The sequence below is a fragment of the Dendrobates tinctorius genome, unplaced genomic scaffold, assembly GCF_039654945.1.
Source record: "Dendrobates tinctorius isolate UK_male_01 unplaced genomic scaffold, ASM3965494v1 ptg000086l, whole genome shotgun sequence".
Classification (NCBI taxonomy): domain Eukaryota; kingdom Metazoa; phylum Chordata; class Amphibia; order Anura; family Dendrobatidae; genus Dendrobates; species Dendrobates tinctorius.
This window is the reverse complement of record NW_027361754.1, coordinates 8,890,753-8,904,821: the sequence shown is the minus strand read 5'-3', so window position 1 is coordinate 8,904,821 and position 14,069 is coordinate 8,890,753. Positions and strand designations below refer to the sequence as shown.

Below are 14,069 nucleotides of genomic sequence, written 5' to 3'. Positions count from 1 at the left end.
AAAAGTGGGGCGTGCAATATTATTCGGCCCCTTTACTCTCAGTGCAGCAAACTCACTCCAGAAGCTCATTGTGGATCTCTGAATGATCCAATGTTGTCCTAAATGACTAATGATGATAAATATAATCCTCCTGTGTGTAATCAAGTCTCCGTATAAATGCACCTGCTCTGTGATAGCCTCAGGGCTCTGTTTGATGCACAGAAAGCATCATGAAGACCAAGGAACACAACAGGCAGGTCCGTGATACTGTTGTGGAGAAGTTTAAAGCCGGATTTGGATACAAAATTATTTCCAGAACTTTAAACATCCCAAGGAGCCCCATGCAAGCGATCATATTGAAATGGAAGGAGTATCATACCACTGCAATTCTACCATGACCCGGCCGTCCTTCTAAACTTTCATCTCAAACAAGGAGAAGAATGATCAGAGATGCAGCCAAGAGGCCCATGATCACTCTTGATGAACTGCAGAGTTCTACAGCTGAGGTGGGACAGTGTGTACATAGGACAGCAATCAGTCATACACTTCACAAATTTGGCCTTTATGGAAGAGTAGCAAGAAGAAAGCCATTTCTCAAAGATATCCATAAAAAGTGTAATTTAATGTTTGCAAAAAGCCACCTGGGAGACACGCCAAACATGTGGAAGAAGGTGCTCTGGTCAGATGAAACCAAAATCGAACTTTTTGGCAATAATGCCAAACGATATGTTTGATGTAAAGGAAACACAGCTCATCACCCTGAACACATCATCCCCACTGTCAAACATGGTGGTGACAGCATCATGGTTTGGGCCTGCTTTTCTTCAGCAGGGACAGGGAAGATGGTTAAAATTGATGGGAAGATGGATGGAGCCAAATACAGGACCATTCTTGAAGAAAACCTGTTGGAGTTTGTAAAAGACCTGAGACTGGGACGGAGATTTGTCTTCCAACAAGACAATGATCCCAAACATAAAGCAAAATCTACAATGGAATGGTTCACAAATGAACGTATCCAGGTGTTAGAATGGCCAAGTCAAAGTCCAGACCTGAATCCAATCGAGAATCTGTGGAAAGAGCTGAAAACTGCTGTTCACAAACGATCTCCATCAAACCTCACTGAGCTCGAGCTGTTTGCCAAGGAAGAATGGGCAAGAATTTCAGTCTCTCGATGTACAAAACTGATAGAGACCTAACCCAAGCGACTTGCAGCTGTAATCGCAGCAAAAAGTGGCGCAACAAAGTATTAAGTTAAAGGGGCCAAATAATATTGCACGCCCCACTTTTCAGTTTTTGAATTTCCCAAAAAAATTTAAAATAACCAATAAATTTCGTTCAACTTCACAACTGTGTACCACTTGTTGATTCTTCACCAAAAATTTACATTTGGTATCTTTATGTTTGAAGCATATGTGGGAAAAGGTTGAAAAGTTCCAGGGGGCCGAATACTTTCGCAAGGCACTGTATATATACCCCAATATGGTCGCTGCCAGCTCCACAATAAAAAAAAGAAAAAGGAACTACTCGCTGCCACCACCAATCGTGTATGCAGGCCGATTTGATGCCCATTACAGGTAGTGTATGGCTTCAGGGGTGCAATTTACAGAGCAAGAGGAACAGAGCTATTCAATTTTATATATTTAATCTGGAAAGGTAGGCAGTTTTTTTTTTTTTTAAATATACAAAGATGATGCAAAATAGGAACAAAACAATACGGTATAAACTGATAAAATAAAAGGGATAATGAAAGAGAAGTACTAAACCTAATGTTGCAAGAACGGCTCTTATCTTTATGGAGGGAAGCGCTCCGATTAGGAAAATAAAACAGTCTCACAGAAAACTGGCTTCCAGAATAAACATTGAAAGAAACTCAAACTCTGTTTTTTTTAGCTCAAGATTACGCCCATATACCTCCCCTTGGTGAGTTGATATGGGGGCTGGTTGTGAGATGTGTTAAGTCTTTTAGAAGCTTATGACATCCCCAAATTTCAGTATATCTTCACCCCTGGAGGTCCTAGGAAGCATAATATCTCCCGCCTATCACGAGTTTACCCTGCTATAGAGATTACATCATGGCATGTATAGCATCATGCATCAGTCCCAACGATTAAGTCGGAGGGGTTAGCATGGCCCTATGGTGTGATGAGTGAATGCGTGTTATGTTCCTCCCTTCGCTATGATGCTGAAAATGTATCTCCCATAAATAGCAGATCAATGCAAACCCCAATATTCATCACTAACCACTGGCACCAAAGTTTTTCAGACAAGCCCTTAGAACAGAGGAAGCTCTTGCCTTGGAAGTGTACTTCTCTGTCTCTGAGTAAACAAATCCTTGGCTTAGTGTCTGGTTTCCAGATCAGATCTCCTGTTGTAATTTTCTGGTCCCTACTTCAATGGAGGTTGAAGTGTAAGCTCTCTCACTTCCCAGTTAGAATTAGTTTCTCACTTCCCCAGTTATAATTAATCCCATACGTTCAATGTGAGGGTGATATGTCCTCACTCTGGAAATGTCTTTATGGATTTTAAATTGTTCTCTACGACATGAGGTGTTCTCGGTATTTGGCAAGCCTTGTGGGGTGTTCCTGGTATTTGGCAGATCTTGCGTGTTCCCAATATATGATGGGTCTTGTGGGGTGTTCCTGGTATTTGGCAGATCTTGCGTGTTCCCAATATATGATGGGTCTTGTGGGGTGTTCACAGTGTTTGGCAGTTCTTGTGGGGTATTCCTGGTATACGGCGGGTCTTGTGGGGTGTTCCCGGTATACGGCGGGTCTAGTGAGGTGTTCCTGGTATTTGGTAGCTCTTGTGGGTTTGTTCCTGGTATGTGACAGTTCATGTGGAGTGTCCTAGTATTGGGCGAGTCTTGTGAGGTGTTTCCAGTGTTTGGCAGGTCTTATGGGGGTGACTTCAGTGTTCAACAGTTCTTGTGGGGTGTTTCCGGTAAACAGCGGATCTTACGGAGGTGATTTTAGTGTTAGACAGGTCTTCTGGGTGTTCCTGGTATATAGGAGGGGTGTTCCTGGTATTAGGCGTCTTTTGTGGGGTGTTCTTAGTCTACGGTAGTTAGTATGTACCAAAAATGGTTCAAGGACGGCCCTCTCCTGAGCTCGTGAAAGGCTCATGGGTTTCTGAGACTCATTAATGTGTTTGGGGAGAGGAGGCGCCATCTTGTCTGATCCTTATAAGATTGTAGCCCCACATCAAAGAACGTGCCATCGGCTGTGAATATGGAATATGCTTGAAATATCAGTCGTCTTCATGGAGGCCGCAGCAGGCAGCGCGCAGGACTTGGGGTTCTGCAGCCGACCTGATGACATGGCGCCGAACACCGCAGGACCAGGGTTTCTATCAGGGCTCACACGCCATACTGGATGGAACGGTTCCGTCCGATGTCTTCCATCTTTCTGCAGCATTTCTTTCTTGGTGTATTGTTAGTGGTGAGGTGGATATACTGTTTATAGATATACATGTACCACATCACTGCTCTACTTTCGCCCCCGGTTTTCCTGTACAGAGCCGGTTTGCCCCTGTGCAGTCCTCACTGCTGTCTGTCAGACACTTCCTATACACAGTTAGGGCCTTGTGAAGCTTTTCACAAATCAGCCAATCACATCACTCCTTTCATATTTTAACCTGCTAGGCAGCAAAGAAAGCTGGATTCTGATTGGCTGATAAGAGTACATATGATACCATATCACCATGGTAACAGGTGAGGGCGGTCCATTGTACCCGCTCGCCGGCTCCTCCCCGCGCCCCGCCCTCTGTTCCCCTCCTCCACCACTGCCGCCGGTGACTCCCAGGCTGTGGCAGAGAGAAGCTGCCGGACACCCCTGCTCACAGGCCTGAGCCTGCCACCGGGAGCGGCCGAGGTGGAGCCACGCAGCCGGCTGGACGGAAGAGCCGCTCCGGAAACGGTGAGTGACTGCGGACGAGGACCCGGCCTGCGTCTGCTCCATTGTCTATGCGCATCCGGAAGAGAAGAGTGTGACCGGCCGGTAATGCTCCACGGACTGCGGGCACACTGCGCATGTGTGAGATATACCGTGTATACACATCAGATATACTGTGTGTAATCTATATCCTCTGCAGGCCACACGTAGTAGCTCCGGTGTGTGTACAGTGTGCGTGTGTATGGTCTGTGTACATCATACATACTGTGTGTAATATATATCCCCTGCAGGTCGCATGTGACAGCCTCCGGTGTGTGAGTACAGTGTGCGTGTGTATGGTGTGTGTAATATATATCCCCCGCAGGTCACATGTGACAGCCTCCGGTGTGTGAGTACAGTGTGTATGGTCTGTGTACATCAGATATACCGTGTGTAATATATATCCCCTGCAGGTCGCATGTGACAGCCTCCGATGTGTGAGTACAGTGTGTATGGTCTGTGTACATCAGATATACCGTGTGTAATATATATCCTCTGCAGGTCGCATGTGACAGCCTCCGGTGTGTGAGTACAGTGTGTATGGTCTGAGTACAGTGTGTATGGTCTGAGTACAGTGTGTATGGTCTGTGTACATCAGATATACCGTGTGTAATATATATCCTTTGCAGGTCGCATGTGACAGCCTCCGGTGTGTGAGTACAGTGTGTATGGTCTGTGTACATCAGATATACCGTGTGTAATATATATCCTCTGCAGGTCGCATGTGACAGCCTCCGGTGTGTGAGTACAGTGTGTATGGTCTGTGTACATCAGATATACCGTGTGTAATATATATCCTCTGCAGGTCGCATGTGACAGCCTCCGGTGTGTGAGTACAGTGTGTATGGTCTGTGTACATCAGATATACCGTGTGTAATATATATCCTCTGCAGGTCGCATGTGACAGCCTCCGGTGTGTGAGTACAGTGTGTATGGTCTGTGTACATCAGATATACCGTGTGTAATATATATCCTCTGCAGGTCGCATGTGACAGCCTCCGATGTGTGAGTACAGTGTGTATGGTCTGTGTACATCAGATATACCGTGTGTAATATATATCCCCTGCAGGTCGCATGTGACAGCCTCCGGTGTGTGAGTACAGTGTGTATGGTCTGTGTACATCAGATATACCGTGTGTAATATATATCCTCTGCAGGTCGCATGTGACAGCCTCCGATGTGTGAGTACAGTGTGTATGGTCTGTGTACATCAGATATACCGTGTGTAATATATATCCTCTGCAGGTCGCATGTGACAGCCTCCGATGTGTGAGTACAGTGTGTATGGTCTGTGTACATCAGATATACCGTGTGTAATATATATCCTCTGCAGGTCGCATGTGACAGCCTCCGGTGTGTGAGTACAGTGTGTATGGTCTGTGTACATCAGATATACCGTGTGTAATATATATCCCCTGCAGGTCGCATGTGACAGCCTCCGGTGTGTGAGTACAGTGTGTATGGTCTGTGTACATCAGATATACCGTGTGTAATATATATCCTCTGCAGGTCGCATGTGACAGCCTCCGATGTGTGAGTACAGTGTGTATGGTCTGTGTACATCAGATATACCGTGTGTAATATATATCCTCTGCAGGTCGCATGTGACAGCCTCCGGTGTGTGAGTACAGTGTGTATGGTCTGTGTACATCAGATATACCGTGTGTAATATATATCCTTTGCAGGTCGCATGTGACAGCCTCCGGTGTGTGAGTACAGTGTGTATGGTCTGTGTACATCAGATATACCGTGTGTAATATATATCCTCTGCAGGTCGCATGTGACAGCCTCCGATGTGTGAGTACAGTGTGTATGGTCTGTGTACATCAGATATACCGTGTGTAATATATATCCTCTGCAGGTCGCATGTGACAGCCTCCGGTGTGTGAGTACAGTGTGTATGGTCTGTGTACATCAGATATACCGTGTGTAATATATATCCCCTGCAGGTCGCATGTGACAGCCTCCGGTGTGTGAGTACAGTGTGTATGGTCTGTGTACATCAGATATACCGTGTGTAATATATATCCTCTGCAGGTCGCATGTGACAGCCTCCGGTGTGTGAGTACAGTGTGTATGGTCTGTGTACATCAGATATACTGTGTGTAATATATATCCTCTGCAGGTCGCATGTGACAGCCTCCGGTGTGTGAGTACAGTGTGCGTGTGTATGGTGTGTGTAATATATATCCCCCGCAGGTCACATGTGTGTGCATGATACATACTGTGTGTAATATATATCCTCTGCAGGTCGCATGTGACAGCCTCCGGTGTGTGAGTACAGTGTGCGTGTGTATGGTGTGTGTAATATATATCCCCCGCAGGTCACATGTGTGTGCATCATACATACTGTGATGCATATAAGCAAAAGGTAATCACAAGTGATGATACTAAGTAGGAGTAAAATAGAAAAACATCACTTGTTGTTTGGCCTCAAAAATCTCCCTAGAAAATAGTATAAAGCTATTGAAAAAAAAGTATATCAGAAGGCAGATGTTCTCCTGAGGGATCTCCTCCCAGACCTGGATTACAGCATGTCACCTCCTGACAGTCTGTGGTGCAACGTGACGTTGGTGGATGGAGCGAGACATGATATCCCAGATGTGCTCGATTGGATTCAGGTCTCGGGAACGGGCGGGCCAGTCCATAGCATCAATGCCTTCATCATGCAGGAACTGCTGACACACTTCAGCCACATGAGGTGTGCCGTTGTCATGCATCGTAAGGAACCCAGGGCCCAGTGCACCTGAATATGGTCTCACAATGGGTCTGAGGATCTCATCCCAGTACTTAATGGCAGTCAGGCTACCTCTTTTTAGTACATAGAGGGCTGTGCGTTCCTCCAAAGAAATGCCTCTTCTGACCATTACTGACCCACTGCCAAAACGGTCATTCTGGACAATGTTGCAGGCAGCAGATCGTTCGTTCTCCAAGGTGTCTCCAGACTGTCACGTCTGTCACATTTGCTCAGTGTGTACCTGCTCTCATCCATGAAGGGCACAGGGTGCCAATGTCGAGTCTGCCAATCTTGGTGTTCTCCGGCAAATGCCAATTGCCCTGTGCGGTGCGGCGTCACCCACTTGTGGATGTCGGGCCCTCGTACAACCCTCATGAAGTCTGTTTCTGACCGTTTGAGCAGACACATGGATGTTAATGGCTTGCTAGAGATCATTTTGCAGAGCTCTGGCAATGATCCTTCTTGCACAAAGGAGGGACAAAGCAGTCCTGCTGCATTGTTGCCCTCCTACGGCCACCTACACGTCTCCTGGTGTACTTGCTTGTCTCCTGGAATCTGCTCCATTCTCTGGACACTGCTGACATACACTGCTACTCTTATTGCTACAGGTGGCATTGATGTGCCATTCTGCTGCACTACCTATGCAACTTCTGTGGATTGTAGTCACCGCCTCATTCTACTGTACAATATCTCTAGGGGTGAGAACAATGACAAAATGCAAAAGTGACCAAAATAGCCAAGAAGGATGAGAGCAGAGAAATGGTCTGTGGTCACCACCTGCAGAACCACTCATTTTATAGAGGTTGTCTTGCTAATTTCCAATCAGTTGTACCTGTTGTCTGTACCAATTGCGCAACATATATGTGCATATACTGTATAGGCACACACATATACAGTAAAGACCAAAAGTTTGGACACACCTTCTCATTCAAAGAGTTTTCTTTATTTTCATGACTATGAAAATTGTAGATTCACTCTGAAGGCATCAAAACTATGAATTAACACACGTGGAATTATATCATTAACAAAACATTGTGAAACAGCTGAAAATATGTCTTATATTCAAGGTTCTTCAAAGTAGCCACCTTTTGCTTTGATTACTGCTCTGCACACTCTTGGTATTCTCTTGATGAGCTTCAAGAGGTAGTCACCGGAAATGGTCTTCCAACAGTCTTGAAGGAGTTCCCAGAGATGCTTAGCACTTGTTGGCCCTTTTGCCTTCACTCTGCGGTCCAGCTCACCCCAAACCATCTCGATTGTATATAGATTGTAAGCTTGCGAGCAGGGCCCTCATTACTCTTGGTATCTGTCATGATCTACAGTGCCTACAAGTAGTATTCAACCCCCTGCAGATTTAGCAGGTTTACACATTCGGAATTAACTTGGCATTGTGACATTTGGACTGTAGATCAGCCTGGAAGTGTGAAATGCACTGCAGCAAAAAAGAATGTTATTTCTTTGTTTAATTTTTTTTTTAAATTGTGAAAAGTTTATTCAGAGGGTCATTTATTATTCAACCCCTCAAACCACCAGAATTCTGTTTGGTTCCCCTAAAGTATTAAGAAGTATTTCAGGCACAAAGAACAATGAGCTTCACATGTTTGGATTAATTATCTCTTTTTCCAGCCTTTTCTGACTATTTAAGACCCTCCCCAAACTTGTGAACAGCACTCATACATGGTCAACATGGGAAAGACAAAGGAGCATTCCAAGGCCATCAGAGACAAGATCGTGGAGGGTCACAAGGCTGGCAAGGGGTACAAAACCCTTTCCAAGGAGTTGGGCCTACCTGTCTCCACTGTTGGGAGCATCATCCGGAAGTGGAAGGCTTATGGAACTACTGTTAGCCTTCCACGGCCTGGACAGCCTTTGAAAGTTTCCTCCCGTGCCGAGGCCAGGCTTGTCCGAAGGGTCAAGGCTAACCCAAGGACAACAAGGAAGGAGCTCCGGGAAGATCTCATGGCAGTGGGGACATTGGTTTCAGTCAATACCATAAGTAACGTACTCCACCGCAATGGTCTCCGTTCCAGACGAGCCCGTAAGGTACCTTTACTTTCAATGCATCATGTCAAGGCTCATCTACAGTTTGCTCATGATCACTTGGAGGACTCTGAGACAGACTGGTTCAAGGTTCTCTGGTCTGATGAGACCAAGATCGAGATCTGTGGTGCCAACCACACACGTGACGTTTGAAGACTGGATGGCACTGCATACGACCCCAAGAATACCATCCCTACAGTCAAGCATGGTGGTGGCAGCATCATGCTGTGGGGCTGTTTCTCAGCCAAGGGGCCTGGCCATCTGGTCCGCATCCATGGGAAGATGGATAGCACGGCCTACCTGGAGATTTTGGCCAAGAACCTCCGCTCCTCCATCAAGGATCTTAAGATGGGTCGTCATTTCATCTTCCAACAAGACAACGACCCAAAGCACACAGCCAACAAAACCAAGGCCTGGTTCAAGAGGCAAAAAATCAAGGTGTTGGAGTGGCCTAGTCAGTCTCCTGACCTTAACCCAATTGAAAACTTGTGGAAGGAGCTCAAGAATAAAGTCCACATGAGACACCCAAAGAACCTAGATAACTTGGAGAAGATCTGCATGGAGGAGTGGGCCAAGATAACTCCAGAGACCTGTGCCGGCCTGATCAGGTCTTATAAAAGACGATTATTAGCTGTAATTGCAAACAAGGGTTATTCCACAAAATATTAAACCTAGGGGTTGAATAATAATTGACCCACACTTTTATGTTTAAAATTTATTAAAATTTAACTGAGCAACATAACTTTTTGGTTTGTAAGATTTATGCATCTGTTAATAAATCCTGCTCTTGTGTGAAGTTTGAAGGCTCTAACTTATTTGCATCTTATCAAACCTGCTAAATCTGCAGGGGGTTGAATACTACTTGTAGGCACTGTATGTGATTATTGTTATGCTGTAATGTCTATTGTCTGTACAAGTCCCCGCTGAAATGTAAAGTGCTGTGGAAAAAGTCGGCGCTATAGAAATAAAATTTATTATATATGTATGTGTGTGTATGTATGTATGTATATGTGTGTGTGTGTGTGTATATATATATATATATATATATATATATATATATATATATATATATACACACTCACTGGCCACTTTATTAGGTACACCATGCTAGTAACGGGTTGGACCCCCTTTTGCCTTCAGAACTGCCTCAATTCTTCGTGGCAGAGATTCAACAAGGTGCTGGAAGCATTCCTCAGAGATTTTGGACCATATTGACATGATGGCATCACACAGTTGGCGCAGATTTGTCGGCTGCACATCCCTGATGCGAATCTCCCGTTCCACCACATCCCAAAGATGCTCTATTGGATTGAGATCTGGTGACTGAGGAGGCCATTTGAGTACAGTGAACTCATTGTCATGTTCAAGAAACCAATCTGAGATGATTCGAGCTTTATGACATGGCGCATTATCCTGCTGAAAGTAGTCATCAGATGTTGGGTACATTGTGGTCATAAAGGGATGGACATGGTCAGCAACAATACTCAGGTAGGCTGTGGCGTTGCAACGATGCTCAATTGGTACCAAGGGGCCCAAAGAGTGCCAAGAAAAAATTCCCCACACCATGACACCACCACCACCAGCCTGAACCGTTGATACAAGGCTGGATGGATCCATGCTTTCATGTTGTTTACGCCAAATTCTGACCCTACCATCCGAATGTCGCAGCAGAAATCGAGACTCATCAGACCAGGCAACGTTTTTCCAATCTTCTACTGTCCAATTTCGATGAGCTTGTGCAAATTGTAGCCTCAGTTTCCTGTTCTTAGCTGAGAGGAGTGGTACCCAGTGTGGTCTTCTGCTGCTGTAGCCCATCTGCCTCAAAGTTCGACGCACTGTGCGTTCAGAGATGCTCTTCTGCCTACCTTGGTTGTAACGCGTGGCAATTTGAGTCACTGTTGCCTTTCTATCAGCTCGAACCAGTATGCCCATTCTCCTCTGACCTCTGGCATCAACAAGGCATTTCCGCCCACAGAACTGCCGCTCACTGGATTTTTTTTCTTTTTCGGACCATTCTCTGTAAACCCTAGAGATGGTTGTGCGTGAAAATCCCAGTAGATCAGCAGTTTCTGAAATACTCAGACCAGCCCTTCTGGCACCAACAATCATGCCACGTTCAAAGGCACTCAAATCACCTTTCTTCCCCATACTGATGCTCGGTTTGAACTGCAGGAGATTGTCTTGACCATGTCTACATGCCTAAATGCACTGAGTTGCCGCCATGTGATTGGCTGATTAGAAATTAAGTCTTAACACACAGTTGGACAGGTGAACCTAATAAAGTGGCCAGTGAGTGTATATATATATATATATATATATTGTGTGTGTGCGCGTATATATCAGGGGTCTCAAACTCGGCAGAGTAAATGGGCCACACAAAAAAAAAATTTAAGCTGGTGGGCCGCATTCCTTTCAAACTTAATACAGTCACGATTGATAGCGGTATCTAAGAGATTAACCAGCCGCGATCGGTGCTAAGACCGATCGTGGCTGTTCAAATAGGTTGTGAGCTTTGATGTACAGCTTACCTCAGCGGATGATAGTGTCGGCTCTGCATGTGAGCTGGCGCTATCATCTCACTGTACACGCACAGCCACCTGCAAAATCCAGCAATGGGGGGAAAGTCACGCCTCCCCTCTCTGTGCACTGGCGTGATGTCATTACACAGCGCCAGAGGGATGTCATCAGGCAGGGCCACAGCCACTACAGAGCGGCGCACTCTTCCTCTCTTCTAGCGTGAGCAGTGGCATAACTACAAAGTTATGGGCCCTGGTGCGAACTTTCAAATGGGGTCCCCATGCCAAAATACACGCACATCTCCACTCAGCACACCTCGTACACGCACATCTCCACTCCGCACACCTCGTACACGCAGCTCCGCTCCGTACACTTTATATACACACGGCTCCACTCCATACACCTCGTACACACATGGCTCCGCTCCCTGCACCTTGGTCCTCGTACACACACTGCTCCGCTCAATACATCTCGTACACACACGGCTCCGATCCGTACACCTCATACGTGTGGCTCCGCTCCGTACACTTCATAGACACGGCTCCGCTCCATACACCTCGGTCCTCGTACACACGCGGCTCCGCTCCGTACACCTCGTACACACGGGGCTCCGCTCCATACACCACGGTCCTCGCACACGCGCGGCTCGGCTCCTGACCCCACACAAACTTACCCGCATCCAACACAGACATTAGCGTCCTGCATACACGAGGCCACTGATCATGTGACCCCTGGCTCCTCCCCCTCCTGTGACCTCATCCCAGGTCCTGTGCACACAGAACACACAGCCTTCGCGCGCTCCTGAATGCGTGCCTTCCCCGTTCTACCTGCCTCAGGGAGCGAGTAAGACATGTGGTGCACCGCGGGCCGCAGATGACTGCCTCAGGGGCCGCGTGTTTAAGACCTCTGACATAGATCATAACAGATACCAAGAGGAATGAGGACCCTGCTCACAATAAATATATATACCGTATTTTTCGCTTTATAAGACGCTCCGGATTATAAGACGCACCACAATTTTTGAGGAGAAAAATAAGAAAAAAATATTTTTTAATAAAATGGTGGTGCCTCTTATAATCCTTGCATCTTATTGCTTACCGCGGTTGGTGGCTGCGGTGTAGAGGGATCCCAGGCTCGCTGCTGGAGGAGGCAGGCGTGGAGTGATGCTGCAGGCCGCATTCAGGGATGAGGGGGGGCTCCGATGTGTGCTGTTGCTGCTGCAGAGTCTTGTGCTGGTGTCAGGTTTCTCCACTTGTCCGGCGGTTGGAGGCCGGTGCTGCGGGTGCTCCGGTGCGGCGTTGTGTGCCCATCGATGCCCGGGGCTCTGCCGACATTGTTTGACAGACCAGAGCCCCAGCATTTCCTCGGTTCCCTGTATATGTGCGCTGAAGTGCCGGTAAAAAAAAAATGGCCGCCGGCGCGTGCGCAGATGGGATCTCGGGACCAGTTCTCGAGAGATGAGATCTGAAATCTCATCTCTCGAGAGCTGGATCCCGAGATCCCATCTGCGCACGCGCGGCGGCCATTTTTTTGCAGGCACCACCGCGCGCACACAGGGAACCCAGGGAAAATGGCCGCCGGCGCGTGCGCAGATGGGATCTCGGGACCCACCTCTCGAGAGATGAGATTTCAAATCTCATCTCTCGAGAACTGGGTCCCGAGATCCCATCTGCGCACGCGCCGGCGGCCATCTTTTTACCGGCACACAGGGAACTGAGGAAATGCCGGGGCTCTGGCCTGTCGCTCAATGTTGGCAGAGCCCCGGGCATCGACGGGCACACAACGCGGCACCGGACACACCCGCAGCAGCGGCCAGCAACCGCCGGACGCCCCCGATCACAGCCTAGGTAAGGCATGTCCGCTTTGTAAGACGCACCCCTGTTTTCCCCCCAAATTTTTGGGGGAAAAAAGTGCGTCTTACAAAGCGGAAAATACGGTATATATATATATATATATATATATATATATATATATATATATATATACATACATACATACATACATACATACATACACACACACACACACACACACACACACACACACACACACACACACACACACACACACACACACACACGGTACGGGAAGTATTCAGACCCCTTTAAATTTTTCACTCTTTGTTTCATTGCAGTCAATTGGTAAATTCAAAAAAGTTCATTTTTTTCTCATTAATGTACACTCTGCACCCCATCTTGACTGAAACAAACAGACAGGTAGAAATTTTTGCAAATTTATTAAAAAAGAAAAACAAATATCACATGGCCATAAGTATTCAGACCCTTTGCTCATTATTGAGTAGAAGCACCCTTTGAGCCAGTACAGCCATGAATCTCCTTGGGAATGCTGCATCAAGTTTTTCACACTTGGATTTGGGAATCCTCTTCCATTCTTCCTTGCAGATCCTCTGCAGTTCCGCCAGGTAGGATGGTGAACGTTGGCTTGGTCTATTGGGGTGTCTGTCACTGTGTGTTGCATATTATAGTGCTGGAGCAGCCCGCCTGATAATACTATGGGCGTCATTAATAGGTTGCATGCCAGACACTTTGCATAACACTTGCCTGTGTGACTGGCGTCCTATGCAAGCCTTATCTATGTGCATTTTTTCTACTAGGCAGCCAACCCCTCCATGGTCTGGTAGGTGTGGGGTGGTTGTTTTTATCAGTAGTTTGCACCTGAGCTGCCCCTTGCCTTTATTAGTGGAGGCCTGCTGCATCCTGCTATATGTGCATTTGTCATCAGACAGGGTTTTGGGAAGGCCATATCTTGTGGTATGAGTTTTTTTTGTGAACGTTGGTGAACAGCCATTTTCAGGTCTCTCCAGAAATGCTCAATTGAGTTCAGGTCATTGCTCTGGCTGGGCCAGT

General features: G+C 46.7%; 1 protein-coding gene across 3 annotated transcripts in view; it reads left to right on the top strand.

The window, feature by feature from the left end:
- Positions 1–3,692: 3,692 nt before the first annotated feature.
- CTNNBIP1 (catenin beta interacting protein 1) overlaps positions 3,693–14,069 on the top strand; it is a 28,061-nt gene continuing 17,684 nt past the window's right edge. The window contains exon 1 of one of the 3 annotated variants that reach the window (XM_073585005.1): positions 3,693–3,893. The gene's annotated coding sequence lies outside the window, so the exon portion shown is untranslated. Of the gene's footprint in view, positions 3,894–3,915; positions 3,975–14,069 lie in introns of those variants that run through there. The other 2 variants (XM_073585007.1, XM_073585006.1) reach the window with 2 other exon arrangements.